The 24,187-nt window shown below is 38.3% G+C and overlaps 1 pseudogene; it reads left to right on the top strand.

Annotated features, from left to right (window-relative positions):
• The first annotated feature begins 541 nt into the window (after positions 1-541).
• LOC114210336 (ADP/ATP translocase 2 pseudogene) lies at positions 542-19,937 on the top strand (annotated as a pseudogene).
• The last annotated feature ends 4,250 nt before the right edge of the window (positions 19,938-24,187 follow it).

The following is a 24,187-nucleotide window of genomic DNA, read 5'->3' as shown; positions in this document are numbered from 1 at the left end:
AGACCCCATTTCTGATTCTGATTCTCATGCTGTTCCCACCACATCTGTAGTGACTTCCTCCCCTGAAGTCTTGAACCCCTCACAGTCCTCCATGAGGGTTGGAATCACCTTCTTCCAAATTCCTGTGAATGTTGATATTTTGATCTCTTCCCATGAGTCACAAGTGTTCTTTTTTTTTTTAAGATTTTATTTATTTATTTGGCAGAGAGAGAGAGATAGTGAGAGCAGGAACACAAGCAGCGGGAGTGGGAGAGGGAGAAGCAGGCTTCCTGCTGAGCAGGGAGCCCGATGTGGGACTGGATCCCAGGACCCCGAGATCATGACCTGAGCCGAAGGCAGACACTTAATGACTGAGCCACCCAGGTGCCCCAAGTCACAAGTGTTCTTAATGACATCCGGAACGGTGAATCCTTTCCCGAGGTTTTCCATTTACTTTGCTCAGATTCCTCACAGGAGTCACCATCTATGGCAGCTGTAGCCTTATGAAATGTATTTCTTAAATAATAAGACTTGAAAGTTGAAAGGACTCCTTGATCCACGGATGCAGAATGGATGCTGTGTTAGCGAGCATGAAAACATTGATCTCGTTGAACATCTTCCCTGGGAGCTCTTGGGTGACCAGGTAGGTACATCATCAATGAGCAGTCGTATTTTGAAAGGAATCATTGTTTCTGAGCAGTAGGTCTCTTATATTCAGTAAACTATGTTGTGAACAGATGTGCTGTCATCCAGGCTTTGTTGTTCCTTTTCTAGAGCACAGGCAGAGGAAATTTAGCATGATTCTAACGGGCCCTAGGGTGTCTGGAACAGTAAATGAGCATTAGCTTCAACCTAAAGTCTTCAGCTGTATTGGCCCTAACGAGAGGGTCAGCCTGTCCTTTGAGGCTTTGAAGCCAGGCACTGACTTCTCCTCTCTAGCTATGGCAGTCCCAGACGGCGTCTTCTTCCAGTAGAAGGCTGTTTCATCTACATAGAAAATGTGTTGTTCAGTGTAGCCGCCTTCCTGAATTATCTCATCTGGATCTTCTGGAGAACTTGCTGCAGCTTCTCCATCAGCACCTGCTGCCTCACCTGGCACCTTTGTTATGGAGACGACTTCTTACTTCTTTGTCATGAACCAACCTCTGCTGGCTTCAGACTTTCCTCCTGCCACGTCCTCACTTCTCAGTCTTCACAGAACTGAAGAGAGTCATGGCCTTGCTCTGGGTTAGGCTTTGACCTGAGGGAATGGTGTGGCTGGTTTGACCTTCTATGCAGACCACTGACACTTTCTCCACATCAGCAATAAGGCTCTTTTGCTTCCTTTTCATCCGTGTGTTTACTGGAGTGGCACTTGTAATGTCCGTCAAGAACTTTTCCTTTGCGTTCACAACTTGGCTAACGTTTACTGCAAGAGGCCTAGCCCTCAGCCTGTCGCAGCTTTGGAGAGATGCCTTCCTCATTCAACTTACTCATTTCGAGCTTGTGATTAAAGTGAGAGACATGTGACTCTTCCTTTCATTTAAACACTGAGAGCCCATTATTGCAGTGTTATTAATTGGCCTAATTTCAATATTGGTATGTCTCAGGGAATACAGAGGTCCCAGGAGAAAGAGAGAGGAACAGCTGATAAGTGGAGCAGTCAGAACACACACACAGTTATTGATCAATTTTGCCATTTTGTGTGGGTGCATTTCATGGAACCTCCAAACAATTACAATAGCAACATCAGAGATCACTGATCACAGATCAGCAGAACAAATGTAATAATGACAAAGTTTGAAAATGCTCAATAATTGCCAAAATGTGATACAGAGACACAATGAGCAAATGTTGTTGGAAAAATGGTGCCAAAAACTTGTTGATGCCGGATCTCCCATCTGTAAAAAACTAAGTGTCTGCACAGTGCAGTTGAGGAAATCAACACAAAATGAGGTATGCCTGTAAATGTAAATGGCTCTTACAAAAGGGTACCTTCTACTTGGTGTTTCAAAGCTTCTGCTGTGTCTGCTATTTCTTAAAAATAATGAGCCTACAGTTGTTCTTAGGCTAAAGAGGAGTATTTGGGGTGGCAAATTCTGCTCCTCTTCAGACTTCACTCTACCCTTAATATTAATGAAAACTAATATACACTCAAATGTCAATTCCAGTTCTAAACTGAAATGTGTGCATCTACCACTTTACATAGCCACTCCTTTCAATTGCCTGGAACATTTTGATAACTAGGATTTATTTTAGCAAAATTAATAAACATATGAAAATTAGTATATGAAATTTTACTCTTAATGGTTTTCAGTTTGAGTTTATTAATATTTCCTTCTCATTTGTGATTTTAAATATCTTTCTGATTACATGACAACTGCTTTAAACATTGTATTGCTTGGTTTGAAATGAGTGCTATGTTTAAATAGTGATGTTTGATACAGAGAGTACATTCCATATCCAAAGTGCATGACATAAAACATAAATTCAGAAGATACATATAATAACTGACCATTACAAATACAAAATTTGATATACACTAAGAGATATTATAAATAAATATTATATGATGGTATGGGGTTTCGCTCAAGCGTCTGTCCTATTTATTTCAGGCTTATATTATAGAAATTAAAATTCATCAGGGAATGTAGATGCTTGAATTTCTATAATTCCGTCTGCTTTATATAAACGTGACTGTGGGCGCCTGGGTGGTTCAGTTGGTTAAGCGACTGCCTTCGGCTCAGGTCATGATCCTGGGGTCCTGGGATCGAGTCCCACGTCGGGCTCCCTGCTCGGCGGGGAGTCTGCTTCTCCCTCTGACCCTCTTCCCTCTCGTGCTCTCTCTCTCTCAAATAAATGAATAAAATCTTTAAAAACAAAAAAAAAGTGACTAAGAGGTGAATATGCTTTACTATTGTAAAGCTTTACATCAGGGCAGATTAATATATTTACCACAGAACTAACGTGGTGTTTCACCATTTCTCCTACATGATCCATATCATTCATTGCCCTTCCCCTTTAGTGTGGCATATAGAAAATATGCTTAAAAATATGTTTCCTCTGTGACTGAGATAGTAAATGTTCATTTATGTATAACTATACTGACTGTTTTACATTGGTGATATATCAACATCAAAATGTGAATACCAATATACAAAATTATTATCATGCCCCATGTAAATTAAAACAAAAAGTAAACCAAAAGCTTATATATGAGCATTCAACTCATGTATAGTATCGTATGATTTTCGTGTTGCTCTTCAGAACACTGCTAACATGGAGAACTTCCACTATTCCAGAGTTAGTTCTTAACACTTAGAATCTCACTTTTATCGATGAACAAATGACAAGCAATTCAGTGTGGAATGATTCTGCAAAGTAAGAAAATCTCTTATCTTTAAAAGACAAAAGAGGGGCACCTGGGTGGCTCAGTCGTTACGCGTCTGCCTTCAGCTCAGGTCATGATCCCAGTGCCCTGGGATGGAGCCCTGCATCCGGCTCCCTGCTCCGTGGGGAGTCTGCTGCTCCCTCTCCCACTCCCCCTGCTTGTGTTCCCTCTCTGGCTGCGTCTCTCTCTGTCAAATAAATAAATAAAATCTTAAAAAAAAAAAGACAAAAGAAATGCTGAAACAATCCTAGTTGCCAATCTGCACAGAGAAGGCAGGTTACGATAAAGTTCCTACCGCTCAGAAACAAAAGTATCTGACTTAGGCTAACTATTCAAATTGGGATCAATTCTCCTTATTGTATAAAATATTTTTATGTCATTTGTAGTACTTTCTTTTAGAAAACATGTCACTGTATTAGCATCTTTAGTTGGCAAAATGTCTAGTTAGCTAACATGTTTGTCTCCATATTTCGGAGAGTTGGGTAGAGGTGGGTGCACTGGTTGAGAAATTTCACAGTCGAAATCACTCTGTCAGGTATTTGAAAAATAATGACCATTTAGAGGTTAAGTAAGTTCAGGAATTGACATATAAAAGCTTAGTTTTTCAAAGCATCAGGCTTATTTTCATGGTTGGTTTATCCAACTTTTCTTTTGAAGTTTGCTGAACTATTCAGCTCAGAAAGAGACTTATATAGATAGCTTACATATGTTCCTTGTTTTCTTCTATTTGTGATTAATAAAAAATATCAAAACAATGAATTTAGATGAATGCAAGATGGATTCATTTTCAGATCCATTAATTTTTCAAGGATAGATTTTTTTTTTCTGCCATTCATTGGTACTTTTTGATTTCTATTGAAAGAGACACAATCAAAATTACATTATCACTGCCCCAGAACAACAATCAGGATTGTATTGTGCTGTTTTACTTTCCTGATTAATAACGGCTAAGATGACCCTGTGCAGCATAGTTACTATTCTTCACAAAATAACATCTGAAAACATTCATACTTACAAAGTTCACTATTTTGTATACTGTTTAGTCCCCAAAATGATTCCAACTGAATAGTAAAAAGAAAGAAAAATCCCCCCAAAATGACAAAAATGTGTCCAATTCCATCCCCAGGTAATTACAGTGCTATGTCTAATCATGTCTCTCTTATTCATAATTTTGCATGGATTTCATAGTCACAGAGATCTGATATTGAGTCCCATCTTGGCCACTTTGGGCTATGGGATTTGGGCAAATCATGTAATCTCTTTATACTTTGGTTTTTGAGCATGTAAAATGTTATAACAAACTGACCTGAGAAGAGGAAAGAATTTATGCAAAATATTTAAATATCACAGATGATAAGTTCTCAACAAAAATAAATATAATTATCATCTTCCCCAAAAGAGAATTCATTTTTAAATATTTTAATTGAGACCTACAATGTGAAAATGTATTTTGAAGGCAAATACTCATTTTTATGACAATCACAGTTCATTTGCCTAAGGTACACAGAATTTGCATAGAACATTTTGTCACACGGACCAGAGTCCATTTCCCATTCTGCCTCTGGATTAATAGCCAATCCCCATCAGGGCTGAGAGAACCTCCTCCTGCGCTCAAGCTCTGTGGGTCCAGAAGAGCCAGGTTCATAGCTCTGAGGGTGACTCTCAGTCCCACAGGGATGTCAGGGAAGTGGTAAGGAGTGTTAACGAGGTTACTTATCAACAGGAATAGAATCATTACAGAAAGAAAAATGCAGGGAAATAATGAAAATGTGAGAATATGAGGTGGACATTAAAACATGGGCTCCAAAAGCTCATGGGTTTAAATAGAGGCTTTTCCACAGAATACCTGTGGGTTCTTGGGAAAGTTTTTGAGGCCTTTGCGTAATGTTTTTCAACTACAAACCGGAGCTGATAACAGTTATCATATTAGGTTGTTGTGAATATTCAGTGGGGCAATCTAAGGTACTAACTAAAGTGCTTACCTATTTTGAAGTGTATACACAGCTATTGAAGATGGAGGAGACTTGTATTCACTGAGGAAAAATATGGAAAGACATAAAGTTAAAATAAAGAGGGCAAAGGTGGGTGAAATTTAGTGTGTAAAATATTAATACTGAACAGATAACAAGTATTGGTGAGGATTCATGCATTGCTGATGAGAATAGGTGCAAACACTTTGGAAAATAATTTGGCAGTTCCTCACTATGTTAAATACGGAGATACCAGATGGCCCAGCATTTTCACAGCTAGGTATATACCCAACAGGATTAAAGACATGTTCAGAGACAAACTTGTGTGTAAGTGTTCATAGAGGCATTATTCATAAAAGCCACCAGGTGATGAATGCATGAACAAAACGTGGTGCATGGTCAGGTGGATAATGGAACGTCATTCGGCCATGAAAGGGGCTGAGGTGCTGACCCGTGCTCGCACGTGGCTGAACTGGGAAAGCGCTGTGCCAAGTAACAGAAGACAGACTTGAGGGCCACATACGTTATGATTCATTTTTATGCAATGTCCAGAATAGGGAAATCTAGAGAGGCAGAAAATAGATTAGTGGTTGCCAAGGGCTGGGGGAGGGAACTGTCATTGGGAGTTTTTTTGGGGGGATGAAGTTGTTTTGGAATTAGTGGTTATGGTTGCACAGCTTTGTGAATGTACTAAAAACTGTGAACTTCAGAAGGATGGATTTTATGATATATGATTTATAGCTTGCTAAAACATTGATACTAGGAAAAGTAAGGTAGGAAAAAAAGCCCATTATGGCAAAGAAATAGTGAATTCTGCACAGAGAAAATCTGTAGATTCCAAAATAAATAGTGCAATTTCTTTGTATGCAGAACTATGATTAAAATGTGGTTTTTCTCCCTTGAGATCACTAAGTCACCTGAGTAGCCAAATATGCTTAACTAACCAGAATGAGCGTTGAAAGAATCAAAGTAAAGTAAATAAAATACAAAGGAATGAAGTATCATTAATATATTTAACATATACGTATTACATACTTAATCTCTGGTTGCTATGATTTTTTATGTAAATACCATTTTTCATATGAACATGAACTTGCTACAAATATAATGCACTTAGATTTAAATATACAAATTTAACTTTCAGGTCCAAAATCTATCTTCATGAGGTACTTTAAAAAAATACAAAGAGTCATACAATTGGTAATAGTTATCTTCTAATCATACCTCTGTTTCTAAGAGTTCTTCATTGTTTCTTAATTAATTACTTGGCTCCAGCAGTGAGCACTTAGGATCTGAGTTTCCCAGCTTCACATACAGCACCTTCCAAGTTTCTCTGCTTCCCCAGGTGTACTTGATGGCTTCTTTTGTGTGTATCTTTCCTCATGCTTCTGCCTGGACTTGTAAACATCACCATGATAACCATGCCAAGAGTCACACAAAACACTGGTATTTCAACATAAATAGAGCTGTAACTTGTGAATTAGCCGAGTACTATAATTTGAAAGAGGATGGCCAGAACATCTACAAAAACAACAACGGAGAGATAGTTAATAATGCATGAAGAGAAAAGAACCGAAATTTCACTCATCTGCTTGGCATGTTAGCTTTCACAGACACTAAATGCAATTCCTTTTCTGTAGTGACTTATGCTCGGTGTGAAATCTGCCAACTTAAGTCTCTTAGGTATTACCCTGTGGGGACTGATACTATACTCAGAAACTCTAGAACAGAGCAATGACCAAAATTTTTCTAATAAATTAGACATCTGCACTGATTGGTCAGTGTGGATCCACCATTAGCCAAGATTTGACCTTAGTTAACTGAAAACAGCAATTTACCAGGTTACTGTAGAAGTTTCTATATAATTGCGGAATTATACGCAGAATGAAGAAAAAGTGGGCATATGTGTGCTTGTATGTTGTGTGTGTGTGTGTGTGATGTTGGAAAGTGTATTTTTAGAACACATCTCTACTAATTCTGAATTATCTATGCAAGCAGCAGTCTTGCCCCATTAGCTTAGATGTATAAAGTGACTTGGAGAACTAGGTCGAAGACACAGAAGCTGGACATAAATGAACAGTGAACCAGCCCATCTTCTTTGGCTAGCTTGTTGGTAACGGGGTTTAATGAAAATAAAATAAATACACTTAAATCTACAGTTTATTTAAAATTAAGTATTGGGGTTATTCTGCTGTAGCAAACGAACAAAAGTTTTCCTTCTGAAATTAGTATTTAAAAAGGATCCAGCAAGTGTGAACTCACTGGAAATGCTGAAAAATGTTAACACTTGAGGGTTCTGGGAAATTTTTCTGAAGAGAATAAATTTCATGGAGCTTGACACCAGAAAAGGATGTTGCAGGCATATGTAATTCCATATTCAATTTCAGTGTATTTGTACTATCTCCAGTATTTTTGTCTTACAGTTTTTTTCCAACACAGGGCACCAAATACCTATCTAGACTTTGAAATCGATCATCAGTGGTTTTCTTCAATGTGAATAATAACCTTTATGGGTCTTCCTCTTATTGCATATTTGATTTATTTCATACATCCACACAATAAGAATCATCTTGTCCTTTCATTTCTACCTATAGTCTAGAGAACAACTGATCTGTCTTGTGATTTGAGGTAACTAAACGGTATTCTAATGAACACACAATATGAAATTAATACTCTCCGTAACAGTTCCAGGTACATGGAGGAGCACTGAAAAATGGGAATGAGACAATGAGAAAAACACACTCACCTGGATATTCAAACATCAAAATATCTTTTACATGACTTAGTTTCAATATACTCCATTAGAATTCATATGCTAATCAGTATGATGTACAAATCATAATGCTGACTATAAATATCATTGACTCATTCTTTTTTAAGCTTTTATGAGTCTTATTATTAATGTTAATATAGATACTTGACCACATATCCTACATAATTAATCTTTTCAACTGGCCTTTTAGGTTACATTGGATAAAAGATCACTATTTCAGAACAGATAGAATTTTTCTCTTTTTAGGGGAGGGAATACATATTAAGCACATTCAATACCAAAATATTAAAGATATTAGATATCATTCTAGGAGGATGTGTTTCAAAAAGATAATGGTTCCTAAATTCTCTAAAACCATAAATAGCAAATAATTATTTTAAGCACTGGTAGCTGACTCCTCAAAAAAGTGTCCACACCTAGGATTAGATCTGAGATTCTAATAGGCTACAGATGACTGAAAGTTTTAATATTCGTTTAGTTTATTCTGTGGAGGGCAGAGAATGGTGTTTTTAAATGACCTTTCAGGAGTTATTCATGATGATTTTAAGCAAGTGTGCTCTGGAGAGCCTCTCGGATAAAACCTCCTCTCTTCTTTGTTGTCCATACACATATTTTCATGGAATTATTCTTCAAGCCACTATCAAAACTCACCATAATTAATAATTTCTCTATCCATTAGCCCTTTTATTCTCTTGTGTCTTTCTTAGACAAGATTTCTCAGTCCACTGCTTTGACAACATCCACTCTGTTGCCCTTTTGTAAAATATTCTATTTTTCTTTTTATTTTTTTAGAGCAAGAGAGAGAGAGCTGAGCTGGGGGCGAGGGGAAAGGGCAGAGGGAGAGGGAGAGAATCTCAAGCAGACTCCATGTCAGTGTGTGGGGCTCAGATCCCGGGACTCTTGAGATCACGACCTGAAGCCAAATCAAGAGTCGGACACTTAACCGACGGAGCCACCCAGGCGCCCGCTCTTACCCTTCTGTGTTTGCACTGTGTTGATCTGGCCAGAGTAGCTAGAAAAGGTGGCAGAGCTGAGCTGCAAAATGGTGGCAAAGAACATGAAGTGGAGGAGGGCTTACCCACAGCAGTAAAATTGCTGCAAATATTGAAAGAGGTGTAGCTTAAACTGCAGTTGAAAGATATGACTTTAGAGGAGGGACAATTGTAGATATCTTCCTGTGTGTTCAAACACCGTGCTAAGTGTGTAAATATTCCAGCCACACAGTGTGGCAGATAACAATATCTTCTTATGGAAGAGGAAATAAATCTCAGACAAATTGCATAACTTGCCCAACGTCACACAGGTAGAAGGTGGGGGAGATACTTAGCACGAGTACCATTAACCACTGCACCACTGTGTATCACATTCTGCTATGTGTCGAGCAGAGTGGTCAGGACTTGACATATGTGTGTTGAGATGCCCCCACTGTCTGTTGGCAACACTACATGAGCCCGCGGACTCCCCCACTCTCCGTGGGAAGCCTGGGAATCATGTTTCTAGACACTTTGCCAGACACTTTTTTGGTTTAGATTCCCCCAGTGGGGGTTCCTTGCATGAGGTTTGGATGGCTGGAGACAGAAGCCATGTTTCTCCAGTCACAGCAAGGCATGGAGAGAGGAGTGGACAGGCATGAGGTACTCAAGGCACCCACAGTGCTCCCAAGCAAACTATTGACCTCAGCTCCGCCATGTGTGGTGCTTTGCTCCAATTTGGAAGTCTGCATGTGACAAGAGTAGGAGCAAGAGGTGACTTCCCCAGACCTTTCCTTCAGCTCTTCCGACAGTTTGTAAGTAGCTATTTCCTTGTGTGTTCCCTCCTTCCCTGCTGCAATGTCCAAGGAATTTCTTGCTTTTCAATCCAAACATGGGTACTGGTACTGTATACCTCAGAAGCCCCCATGTCATCTTTGGCCTAAATATACTTTTACTCTAGAGAATTCCTACCCTCCCAAGATCAACCTTGTGCCCAAGAGACAATGGGAACCACCTAATGACATCTTTATAGACAAGTATGACATACCATGTCATCTTATAGTAGGTACAGGCTCTTATCTATGCAAATATTTCTGTTTAAAATGGTAAAGGGGATCGTAGTGTTGTGTATGTCCCATTTTTTAAGCAGAATGTAGTATTAAATTTGGTAAATAAGTCTAAATTTAATGCCTGCAGAGTTCTCTGGATGATCCCACTTTTGTTTATTTATTTTAGAATGAAAGTGTGCAACATTAAAAAATTAAATTGTTGGTGGAGAAATACTAACACACCTAAAAGAATTATTTTCAAAGCTACATATTAAAGCTTTTGGGCCTTTTTATGATCTTTATTCTGCACGTGACTGAGTAAAGTTTTAAGACTTAAATTCCCTTAGGTCTCTTAATGGTTAGAGACCAATTTATCTGACATGGTCACACAGTGGCAATGTGGGTAGGCTGGATCTCAGTACATAGTTTAGGATGCAGAGCTCCAACAAACTAGGAACATGTGTTGGGAACTGGAACGGTTTAACAGAACACTTAATGATTATTTGGTTGAAAATCTCTGTAAAGGGAACAAGGCATTGGCACACCAAGCCTGCAGTGTTCTTTCTTATAAACATTTAAGTGAAACAAATAGCGTTCATTTGCTTTTTACACCTGCCATTTCACCATTTGAGTTGGTTGTACACTGATATTTACAGTGACCGACTCTGGTTCAGGAAACAGATGCACTTTTTAAAGTGCACTTAGTTATCAGAAAAGAGGAGAAAGTAATGTATCAAATGTAAATGTTTTATATATAAGATAATATATCAGCTAGAAAAACAAACGACAGACATGTACACTGAGGCATTAGTTAATAGTCAAAAATGTATATTGTTTAGACAGTCACAGAAAGACAAATCCTCTGACCCCACTTATGATATATCTAAAATCATAGAACTCATCAAAGCAAAGAATAGAATGGTGGTTGCCAGACACTGGGGGAAGGGGAATGGAGAAGTGCTGATCAGTGTGTATGAAATTCCAGTTGTGCAGGATGAAGAAGTTCTGGGGGTCTGATGTCCCGGTCCTGTAGGTGGTAATACTGTGCTGTAACCTCGAAAATCTGTTAAGACGTAGATCTCGTTCTAAGTGTTCTTTCCACAACAAAACAAATACATATTTTTTATTTTTATCTATTTTTTTAAAGATTTATTTATTTATTTGAGAGAGCGAGAATGAGAGATAGAGAGCATGAGAGGGGGGAAGGTCAGAGGGAGAAGCAGACTCCCTGCCAAGCAGGGAGCCTGATGTGGGACTCGATCCCAGGACTCCAGGATCATGACCTGAGCCGAAGGCATCGCTTAACCAACTGAGCAAATACATATTTTTTAATAACGTGCCCAAAATACATATTTTTTAAATAATAGACATATTTGCTAAAATAAAGGGTTATTTTTTCCTCCAGAAATATCTGTACTTTCAATTGACTTTAATGTTCAAAGGAAAACTTTGAGTTTCTGAATCAAATATATGATTTACACCAGTGATTTTCAATCATTTTTAGAGCAACAGGACATTTTAAAAATATAAAACAAAAGTATTAATTTAAAGTAATGTTTATTTTAATTTCAAACTATTTACTATTTGTATGAGCTTTAGGAGACTAAAGAGAGAAATCTACAGAAAGGATTCTGCTTAAAGTAGCTTCATCTGTGGTGGTTATTGTTTTTTTTTAATCACAAGACTCAGTGTTAAATATCAAATGAAGGTTTCTAAGAATGATTAGAAAGCAGATTTCTTATTCATTGTGAAAACCAGAGGAGATTCTCTTAAGGATAAATGTTCAGCACCAACAATCAGGTGGTTGGAGCCAACCACCTCTATATTTGAGGAGGTAGTAGAAAATGATGAGATAGACACAGGCATCCTTCCAAGGGTAAGTACGTGCTCACATGCGACAAAGGCCTGAAGGCTTCACCAAGCCCAGTCCATCGCATATGGTTAGAGAGCAGCATCCTCCTGCACCCACAGGCATAACTGCCTCGTGGCTCAAAACCAGAGCAGATCTTTTACTGGACATCTTGGCTGGCCATTTAGTACCAGGAAGAGGCCCATTTTCAATGACCTATGTCTTTCAGTATAACAAGGAAAAAAATCAGATTGGCACATTTTTGATTGATCGTAGAAGACTGTATATTCTAGGGGCGCCTTGGTGGCTCAGCCGTTAAGCGTCTGCCTTCGGCTCAGGTCATGATCCCAGGGTCCTGGGATTGAGCCCCACCATCAGGTGCCCTGCTCTGCAGGAAGCCTGCTTCTCCCTCTCCCACTCCCCCTGCTTGTGCTCCCTCTCTCGTTGTGTCTCTCTTCTCTCCTGTCAAATACATAAATAAAATCTTTAAAACAAAGAAAAGGTATATTCTAGTGTGAGGGACAAAATAGAGAAGGTGTTTTTGTCTTGAGGTCCTTTTATTGAAAGCAAATGATTAGTGTAGCTCTGAAGAGTTGGTTTTCAGTCTGTACCTGTTGAGCATTAAAATCTTTAGGTTCTATTTTCTTGGGTTGACAGATTATGTCTTCTCTCTAGAAAAAGGTCTATCTTCAGCATAAGCAGGATGGAATAGACTTGAGTTCTCATTTCTGAGTTTTATAGAAGATCTTCAAGGGTTTTATAGCTAAAATGGAAGAAAGCTTTGTAAAATAAAACAAAAATTTAAGAGATATACAGTAGCATGTGTTTGGTACTAATTGTAATGATAATAACTAGAGGAGGCATTTATTGGAAACATACTGTCTACCAAGTACAGTGTTAAGCACCTCAAAGTATATCATATATTTAAAGTCAGAACAGACAACCATGTGTTATAATTACTGTCATCCGTTTTGCCTGTATGAAGAAAGTCAAGTTCAAAGAAGTCATTGCAGTAATTTTTAAAAATATTAATATAGATATTTCACTCTTCTTAATTTCAATATAAGTTAATAAAGGGGCAGTTTTACATATGTATTTGCTGGGAGAGAGGCACCATTTGACATGGCAGAGTGGGGAACCACAGATAGAGTCTTAGACTATATTAAATATGGAAGACAGAATTGACCAATTCTTCCTTTCTCCATAGGGTTGCTGTGTTCCTATTTTAAAATTCTCATCTTTCCCAACTTACTTTCATTTATAGGAGCCATGTTACAGTTCTAGCCATTAAATTTTAAACAAGAATTGCTGGATATGGGGTGCCTGGGTGGCTCAGTCAGTTAAGCAGCCGACTCTTGGTTTCGCTCAGGTCATGATCTCAGGGTCCTGGCATCGGCTCCACACTCAGTGAGGAGTCTGCTTGAGGTTCTCCCTCTGCCCCTCACCTCCACATTATGTCTCTCTCTGTGTAAATAAATAAATAAATCTTTTTTTTTAAATATTTATTTATTTGAGAGAGAGGATGAGATAGAGAGAGCATGAGAGGGGGGAGGGTCAGAGGGAGAAGCAGACTCCCCGCTGAACAGGGAGCCCGATGTGGGACTTGATCTTGGGACTCCAGGATCATGACCTGAGCTGAAGGCGGTCGCTTAACCAACTGAGCCACCCAGGCACCCAATAAATAAATCTTTAAAAAAAAAAAGAATTGCTGGATAAGATTTCTCAAAAAGCTTTTTAACAAGGGATAGTCTCTGTTCACATGCTGATTTTCTCTTTGCACTGTATTGCTTTACCTTCTCTCTGCCTGGAACTCATTATGATACCTGGAGATATAGCAGAAATACAAGAGGTAAGATGCAGAAAAGCCAACTGGTACCGTAACGGAGCAGAGACAAAGGAACCTGGGTTCATAATAGTGTCATGGAATCACTGTACCTGCCTATATCTTCTCATCTTAAGTGAAAAAAAGAAAAAAAAAAGCCCACTGTTTTTTAAGGTTACTGTTTGTTGGATTTCATGTTCCTTACATGTTAACATAGTCCCAACTGATACAGAATTAGGACCTGCAAGTAAGGTTCTGCAAATAACAGAGGTTCCAGTATACGACTACCACAGCAGGAGAGGGTGGGTGGGGAGGACACACAGGCTGTCATCTGCAGTGCTGGTGGCCCTATAGGCCACATGTTGGCCAACTGTTGGGAAAATAAGAACAATTCAGAATACTGACTTGCTTTTGTAAATTTTTACTGATTTTAAAAGAAAAATGGTGATATCAGATTGGACCTATCCACTTTACACACAGAGAGAGGAAAATTGCATTTCTAAGAGAAGAAGACTAACTTATATACCATCATGGATGTAAGTTTACATAATTTATAGCCTACATGGCTCAAAAGGATTGTTTCTAAACACCGAACAATATCCATAAGAAGGCACAGCAAGTGATTCAGTTGTGCCTGGAAAACGTTACCATAAAATTTTCTATTAAGAATTATCTGATACAAAGCAGGGCACTAACGAAGTTGAGAACCCGGGTGCCATTAGGACACGGTCTCTGGATTTCCTCAAGGCAGTGACCCTTTAGGGATAGCATCCTGTGTAGAACGCAGCAACCTTTACTTGAAAGCAACTGTCAGGACCAACCACCTTATCTAGATAAAATCTGGAAAGGGGCACAAGAAATTATCCACAAAAAACATTTTGTTAGAATGGGTCTATATCAGCTTGTCGTTGTTCAAGGGAGTTCAATCTTCAAATAGCAGAGAGTTCTGACTTGATGATAATTTCTACTAGAAACTTCCAGTGTCCCAAACAGGCTTTCATCACAAAGAGGCCACGTAGTATAATGCCGGCCAAAGAAATACAACAGGGAACCAACTTTGGGTTGAGGGTATCATACATTTTTTTAAGGAAGCCAACACTGCTGTCATTCTTTTTTATTTTCTGCTCCTGGATCCTCTGCTGTGTCTGCACTGTCTGCCTCCTAGCTTCTGTAAAGTGTTAAGTGAGCCCCAATGTGGGGCTTGATCTCAAGACCCTGAGATCATGACCTGAGCAGAAATCAGAGTCAGATGCTTAACTGACTGAGCCACCCAGGCGCCCCTACCTACATTCTTTAAAAACTGTTTCAGAAATTTTTTTTTAAAGATTTATTTATTTATTTTGAGAGAGTGAGAATGAGAGAGAGAGACAGAGACAGAGAGACCACACGAGAGGGGGGAGGGCCAGAGGGAGAAGTAGGTTCCTCGCCGAGCAGGGAGCTGGATGCGGGACTCGATCCCGGGACTCCAGGATCATGGCCTGAGCCGAAGGCAGACGCTTAATGACTGAGCCACCCAGGAGTCCAAAAAACTGTTTCAGAAATTAAGGAGAATTTATCACAGAACAAAGTTCTTAATGAAGCACTTAAGATCTTAGGTTTTACCTATCACTTCCAGGGATTTTGACATGTATGAATAATGGGTCTGGGAATGCTTTTTTATTAAATCGAGTATCCAGAAAAAAAAAAAGCCCACTTCCAAAATGTTTATTAGCTTATTCTTTTTCACATTAGTGAAATCACCATCAAATATAAATCAATTAATTAAAATGTGTAAAACTTTGGAAGGAAGCACTAATAAATAATAAAAATCAAGAAATACCCCAAGCAGCTATTCCTTGGACATAAGCCATTCTGTCACATCTTGAGAAAATGACAGTATGCACTATTAGCTATGTCCCCATGAATAATATATCTGCCAACTCATAATAGATTTGCTCTTAAAATTTCTAGGCTTCTTCCAGATATTCTCCATTGCTTACCTTCCAACAATAGCCCGTGTTCCTAAGACTCTTCACTCATTTTTAGGAAAATCACTGGTAGCTCTGTTTCAAGTAGATGCTATTCGCTTTGGGTAAATCGATTGATATCTCATTGTCTTACTTTATCTTTGCTTCTCAAATTATAGTTTACATACTTATAGGGATATGATATAATGTAGTACAGTGTCAAGCCATAGGAGACTCAAATGCTTATTAATTTAAATAAAGAATGAATTATTATAAATAGAAAAGTCAGAAAAAATTCTATGACTTTATGCATTAAATTTCCAAAATAATGTAACCAACAGATTGTTGAGGTAAAGTTTCACATCCTGATCTATGATTAATTAATGGAAAAAGGGACATTATTTCTTATTCTCAGCCTGCTCACATATTAATTTATTAACATAATTTCTGATTTCTCTCATTAATTTACCTTCTTATTTGGGAATACCAAAGGTTAATAAAAATAATTCTCAAGATATTTATTTGCCATTTTCACCTCTTGAGTTATTTAATACATTTTCAGAGCACAAAGCTCTGCAAAGTACTTCAATTTTAGGTAACATTTCCTCATAGCTAAAGGTACTTTTAATACCTTTGTCCCTATGCTCCTATGCCAAAATGTTATCTTTTGTTATCTGGAACAATTTAAAGCGTCCATGCTAGACATGTCAGTTCACCTGTATTTATCTGGAAGGCGAGTGAATGATCTCTTCATCGTCCAGCGACAGAACACAGATAAATAGGAATAGCTGGGAGATGGGAGTGTGTCCGCAAGCCGAAGGGGCTCATGGGCTACTGTCTGGACCAGTCTCCTAACGCCAGTGGGCATTCACTGGACCAGTCAAGGAGCTGTCTACTATAGATAAGATTATGTTCTCAATGCTTTGGGGATTTCTTGGGATCTAGACATCATTATCAGATTAGACAGGACAGTAAATTAAATAGGAACTTTAATTTTACTCTAATATCCAGTAATTTTGATAATATCTAAAAATCTAGTTTGATACTCTAATATCTAGTATCCCCACCAATTAAATAATATCAAAGAGATTATATATCCTTAATTTGCTATTCCTAGAATTTGGTATGTAACAAGTACTTAATAAATCTTTGTTAGTGGTGATGAGATGTATATACATGTATGTGTATATACATGTAAATAAATAGCTGTTGGGGTCATAAGTATGAGTGAACTGTGACAAGTTTCCTTGTTTATTTATGAGACCCAAACGGTAAAAAATAATTATCGAGGTAACAAACACCATTGACAAAGGGAGGTAATCAATCGCATTGGAGCATTTCTTCCAGTAATTGATGCATCTTTTGGTTTGGTTTGTTTTAATTCTATTATGATTTAGATTAGAAAAGTGAATTATGAAACTGAGAAAGCCACTGGACAAGATAGGCCTGACTTTGGTCACTTACCAATTACAAATAGTATCTTCTGTCTGTTTTTATCTTGTGGTTTCCTGCTGAGCATGTAGAGGAAAGGATTAGAATGACAACCAGGGAGATTACATGGATGAGGTCAGAGATACACAGTTTAGTGTTATCTTTCAGAGCACATATAAGGCCCTCAAATTGTAAAGCCTAATTTCTCTGAGAAAGCTTGTAAAAGGAAGAGAAAAACAGCAAATCATAAATCTGGCCCTCTGCCACTATCTAGAGCAGCAGGAACCATACCAACTTAATCCGTTTGAGTTACAAAATCAAAACATAATCTCACATGATCAGGATTGAATTTTGTTCCCTTCAAGTAAAGAATTTTATGCAGCTACTTTTCCAGTAATTTTAAATATTTTAAAATATTTATTTATTTATTTATTTATTTGAGAGAGAGAGAGAGAATGAGAGAGAGAGAAAGAGAGCACATGAGAAGGGGGAGCGGGAGAGGGAGAAGCAGACTCCCTGCTGAGCAGGGAGCCCGATGCGGGGCTCGATCCCAGGACCCTGGGATCATACCTGAGCTGAAGGCAGACGCTTAACGACTGAGCCACCCAGGCGCCCCAAATATTTTAAAATATTTAGAAACATTTCATCTTATATATTTGAAAATTTTTATGTATGTATTTTATTTTAAATATATTTTGAATACTTTAAAATATATTCAATTTGCCTAAGAACTAGAGCTGATTTGTTGTAGAAACTACCATCCATAGTCAAAGATTTCCAATTATCTCATTAATGTCCTTTATAGCATCTCCCCCCTAGTCATGCACTTCATCTAGTTGTCTTGATACTTTAGTTTTTTCTAAACTTGGATAATTCCTCAGGCTTCATTTGTCTTTCATGACATCGCTATTTTTTAAGAGTCCAAGCCAGTTTTTCCATAGAATAACCCTTGGATTTTGTTTTCTGATGTTTCCTCGTGATTACATTTTGATTATGCATTTTTTGCCTTATTATCACATAAGTAACATCATATCCTTTTCAACAGATAACATAGGGAAGCACACGTTGTCAGTTTAATCAAATTCTTTTGATGTTGAAGATGTTCACTTCTTTTTGCCCATTCTAGAACTTCACATAAATTGAATTGCTCAGTATGTATCTTTTGTGCTTGGATTCTTTAACTCAACATAGTGTGTATTAGGCACAGTCACAGAGTTTCATGTGTCAATAATTTGTTCTTTTTATTGATTAGTTATTACCCTCTAAATCAAAAGTCAGTAACTTCTTTTTCTGTAAAAAGTCACAGAGTAACTATCTTAGGTTTTGCTGGCCACACACTGGTCTCTATCACATAAGTGTCTTTCTAATTTTTTTTATACCTTAAAAAATACGAAGATCATTTGTAGCACTCAGGCTGGTTAAACAAAGCCTCAGGTCAGATTTGCCCAGTGGCTGTAATTTGCTTAACCCTTACTATAATGAATTTATGAAAATATGTTTTGTCATTTACTTTTTGATGGATGTTTTTATTATTTCTCATTTTGAGCTATTATGAGTAAAATTACCATGGACATCTCTGTAGATGTCTTTCTAGGGGTGTATCTTCTTATTGTGATGAAATATGCATGACATGAAACTTACCATTCCGACCATTTTCAAGTGTTTAATTCAGTAGCATCAAGCCCATTCCCAGAGTTGTGCAACCACCACCACTATACTTTTCCAGAACCTGTTCCTCAACCACAGAAACTGTACCCATTAAACAGTATGTACCCATTCCCCTCCCTACGAATGCTTTTATTTCCCTTGTATAGACACTTAAGTGTAGAATTATCTAGGTGTTAGGGCAGGTATATGTTTATTTTCATAAGAAATTGCTAAAGAGAGTCCCAGAGTTCCAGCCGGTTCCTAGGGCAGTCCTGCAGTTGCTGCCTCCCCTTCCTTTCAACATGACAGGTGCCACTGTGTCCTCTCTCTGGCGGTGGAATGGCTGCGGCCACCTCCAAGACCATGTAGTGCCCTCTGAGGGGTGAAGCTGCTACTGCAGGTGCAGCATACCAGCAAGCAAATCACCGCAGACAAGCAACACAAGGGCATCATTATCAACTGCGTGGCTCCAGTCCCCAGGGAGCAGGGAGTCCTGTTCTTCTGGCGTCGTAACCTGGCCCATGTCATCAGATACTTCCCCACCCAGCTTCTCAACCTCACCTTCACAGAATAACACAAGCAGATCTTCCTGGGTGCTGTGGACAAGAAGGAATCTGGCTTCAGGTGGTGCTGCTGGGGCCACACCCTTGTTTTGTGTATCCTTTTGAATTTGCCCGTACCCGTCTAGCAGCTGATGTGGACACAGGAGCTGAAAGGGAATTCAGAGGCCCCAAGGGCTGCCTGGTTAAGATCCACAAATCTGATGGGACTGAGGGCCTGTACCGAGGCATTCATGTGTCTGTGCAGGGTATTCTTATCTACCCAGATGCCTACTTGGGCATCTATGACTCTGCAAGGGAAGGCTTCCAGATCCCAAGAGTACGCACCTCTCCATCCGATGAATGATCACACGATCCATCTCAGCACTTACTGCCTTGACTTCCTATTCCTTTGACACTTTTAGTTACTGTGAGGTGATGCAGTCAGGGCGCCGAGGAACTGACACCCTGTGCAGGGGCACGCTTGACTGCTGGAGGAAGACTGCCCACCAGGAAGGAGCCACAGCTGTGTCCAAGGGTGCACGTTCTGCCGTTCTCCTAAGCATGTGTGGTGCTTTTGTCCTTGTGTGAGGAAATCACCAAGGTCACAGAACTTACTGCCTAGTTCTTTCCCTCTGTGAACAAACATGTTGTATTATATAATATCTCGTGGGCATTCTTGACAGCCTGTTGGCTGTCTATCAATGGCAACTCTTTACTGGTTGAAAATGGGAAACAGTAATATTCAGCTGACCAGTTTTCTCCCCTAAAGCCATTTCCATGATGATGGGACTCAATTATATATATATATATATATACACTTAAAGATTTTATGTATGTATGTATGTATTTAGAGAATGGGGGAGGGGCAGAGGGAGAGAGAGACTCTCAAGCAGATTCGGTAGTGAGCACAGAACCCTGGGCTCCATCTCACGACCCTGAGATCACAACCTAAGCCATAATCAGGAGTCTGACGCTCAATCAGTGGAGCCACCCAGGTGCCCCCAATTACATTTTTTATTTCAGTCACTCTTGATAAATAAATTTGAAGAAATAAAATATATCTGAAATTTAAAAAAAAAGAAATTGCTAAAGAATTTTCCAAAATGCTTCTTCCATTATGCTCTTCCACAAACCGTGCATAGAGGTTGTAGTTGTTCCATATTCTCCCCCACGTGACATTATCATCTGTTAGAACTAGCGCCATTCTACCCGGTTTTGTCTACCATTCCCTGGTGTGCTGCTCCCCATGTGGTAGAAACTGGCTGATGTCTGCTCTCCAGATTGCAAAGAGGGGAAAGAGCACATGAGGGTTGAGGAGTATCTGGAGGGAATGTTATTCAGAAGATGCACCTGTCCTTTCCACCCCCAGCCCTGATACAGACTTGGGCTGCAAGTCCACAGGTGGCAGTGAGAGAAGCAGCAAAATGCGCTTTTCATTTGGGCAGCCACTTGTGCTTCTTTAATCTTGAAGTTAATGGATTAGAGAAGAGAGAAGAATGGATACTTACAGATCATTACCATACTCCTTCAGACTCCCAAAACACGTTACACCTTTCCTTTTTCAATATTAACCTAAGATTTCTGAGTAGAAAACAATCTGATGTTGTCATATTCATTTAAAAACCAAAAAGGACTGAATAACTTAATATATTTTATACTTTTGTGTGATCCAAGATAATATTTCCCTACAGAAAGAAAGAAAGGAAGGCAGGAAGGCAGGAAGGAAGGAAGGAAGGGAAAAGAAAAAAGAAAAAGAAAAGAAAAGAAGGGTTATCCCTGTGTACCTATTCTTGAATAATGAAATATTAGTACTGGTGGGAAACTTCACCAAGACCCATCCAGGTGATAATGGTCTTCTCCACAATGCATCATAATGAACAATTATATTATTTTCTTTGGATATTTTTAAGTCTGTGGAATAGAATTTCTTATAAGGCAGCCATTCCAAGTCCAGGCAATTCGAAGTGATAACAAGTGGAGTTTTAAAATGGGCCTAATATTCATGATCATAATATTCATTAGTGTCAAATGATACTTTTATTATTTTAGTATAATAAATTTTGGCCTCATTTTGGCCTTTTCCAAAACTTGTTGGGCTGTTTTGTGGTTTTTAAGAAATATCTCAGATTAGCATATTTTTTCAATTAATATAAAAATAGTTATGTTCGTTATTTTGGTTAACATGACACTATTGAATAAAAATAATTACTTTTGATAAAAGTTTCTGAAATGTTAGCTTTTCCTTAATTTATTCTAAAGTATAAACTATTGCGGCGCCTGGGTGGCTCAGTCGGTTAAGTGTCCGACTCTTGATTTTGGCTCAGGTCATGTTTTCACAGTCCTGGGATTGAGCCCCGAGGTGGGCACTGTGCTCAGTAGGGAGTTTGCTTGTCTCCCTCTCCCTTGCCCCTTTCCCTACTCATGCACCTTCTCTGTCTCTCAAATAAGTAATAAATCTTTAAAATTAAATAAATAAATGAAATAAAATACAAACTATTTATAATAACTTTAGTAAAGTTAATGAAAGTTGCAATGAAGTAATAATTTCTAAGCCAAAATCAAGTGTATAATCTTTTCCTTTAAGTCACTTTTGAATACTGCATTGAATATTTCAGGTATCTAGAGTACTATTTGGTCAGTAACTGTGATTGAAATTTTCTACGTAATACCTTGGAGGATTAAGTGTAGCTTCCAAATTACTTAATTTACAACCAGTATAAAGCTTAACCACTCCATTGAGGTCTTGTTGGATTTGAGGGTCTAAGTAAATTCCTGATATAAATGCAGAGCTCTTTAACTCATTCCAAAAATTCAACCTACTTTGCTGACCTACTTTAAGGACATTAGGATGCTGTTTAAAACAGAACCCAGTTCACAGGTTTGGGAACTCCCTTTCAGAATTCTAGTGTTTTCCTGAATAACGTATGCAGAGCCCACATGCCTTCTCTGATGAGTTTGTCATATATTTTACTGCCCAAAAATAATTTCATTCTGTGTTTTTTTTTTAAGATTTATTTATTTATTTGGGAGAGAGAGAGAATGGGAGAGAGAGAGAAGGGGCAGAGGAAGAGGGACAACCCTGAGATCATGACCTGAGTCAAACAAAACCAAGAGTCGGATGCTTAACCGACTGGAGACACCCAGGCGCTCCTCATTCTGTTTTATAATTTTTGGTAATTCCAATTTTAACAAAGTCTCCAGAAATAATTTTTCCATATTCTTGTATAAATTATTTGGTTTTCATTTTAATTTAAGAATAAATGTAAGCCTCACTATTATGAATGACAGATAAGCTATATGAAGACACCATCATTAGTCATTATGGAAATGCAATTTTATTTATTTATTTTTTTAAGATTTTATTTATTTATTTGACAGAGACAGAGACAGCGAGAGCAGGAACACAAGCAGGGGGAGTGGCAGAGGGAGAAGCAGGCTTCCCCCCGAGGAGGGAGCCCGATGTGGGACTCGATCCCAGGACCCTGGAATCATGACCTGAGCAGAAGGCAGACGCTTAACGACTGAGCCACCCAGGCGCCCTGGAAATGTAATTTTAAACCATAGTGAGATAATACTTTACACTTATTAGAATATCTAAGAACAACAACAGCCATAATAAAATAACTGACAATATTGAGTGCTCATGAACACATGGAACAACCAGAATTCTCATGCTTTCCTGGTGGAGATGCAAGATGGTACAGCAACTTCAGAGAAAAATTTTGTCAATTTCTTACTGCGTGAAACATCCATCCCAGCAATCCAACTTTTAGGTATCAATCCAAAGTAATAAAAGTGTTTGTCTATACAGGGACTTGTATGAGAATATTTTAGCAGCTTTATTCACAAAAGCCAAAAACTGGAAATAAAAGGAAAGGTGGTAGATAAACAAATGGTGATATATATGAAAATACTACTCAAAGTTTTTAAAAAGCAACCGGTTATGATACATGACATAACATAGACAAATCTTAAAAGCATTATAGTGTAAGATGAAAGCCAATTTTATGCCAACAAATTAGGTAACCTAGGTGAAATAGACAAATTCCTAGAAGGACACAGATGACCAAAGTGGACTCCAGAAGAAATAATTTGAATAGACCTAGAAGAAGTAAAGAGATTAAAATAATAATAATAATAATAACATTTCCCCCACACAAAAGAGTGGCTTCACTGGTGAATTCTCTCAAATGTTTAAAGAAACATTAATACCAATAATAATTAAGAAAACTATTACACCTAAGGAACAGTCTAGCAAGTTTGCAGAATACAGGTTATAAAAAGTAATTAAGCGCTGCTAAATGCTACAGCCTAATGAACCATGAAAATGCAATGGTATGCGACATAAGCCAGACACAAAAGGCCACACGTTGGGCGATCCCATTTATATACAATGTTGCATGTAGACCTTGGGAGTGGATCAGTGGTTACCAGGGGCTGAGGTGGAGAAAGAGGCGGGATGACAGCTGACCGCCTGTGGGCTCGGGGTTTAGTTCTTGGGTAATGAAAATGTTTGAATTATGTAGTGGTGATGGTTGCACATCTTTGTGAATATACTAAGAGCAGCCAAATTATGAGCTTCTAAAATGTGGATTTCACAGTATATCATTTATATTTCAATAATAAAAGATAGTAAGAATAATAAACAGTAGTTTTAACGATTGACCTTCCTCAGGGTGGGTAAGAGGTCTTATTCCTTCATTCCTTACTGATACTTGGTATTACCTACTTTAAAATTTTGCTGTTCTTCCAGGTAGAAAGGGTATTTCATTGTGGTTTTATTTTGCATCTTGCTAATCACTTTGTATCTCTAGTTTTGTTTATTAGACATCAGTATC

The sequence above is a fragment of the Eumetopias jubatus genome, unplaced genomic scaffold, assembly GCF_037043125.1.
Source record: "Eumetopias jubatus isolate StellerSeaLion01/CBP00866 unplaced genomic scaffold, mEumJub1_p1.0 scaffold_17, whole genome shotgun sequence".
NCBI lineage: Eukaryota > Metazoa > Chordata > Mammalia > Carnivora > Otariidae > Eumetopias > Eumetopias jubatus.
The sequence above is the reverse complement of the archived record's forward strand: the minus strand, read 5'-3'. Positions and strand labels throughout refer to the sequence as shown.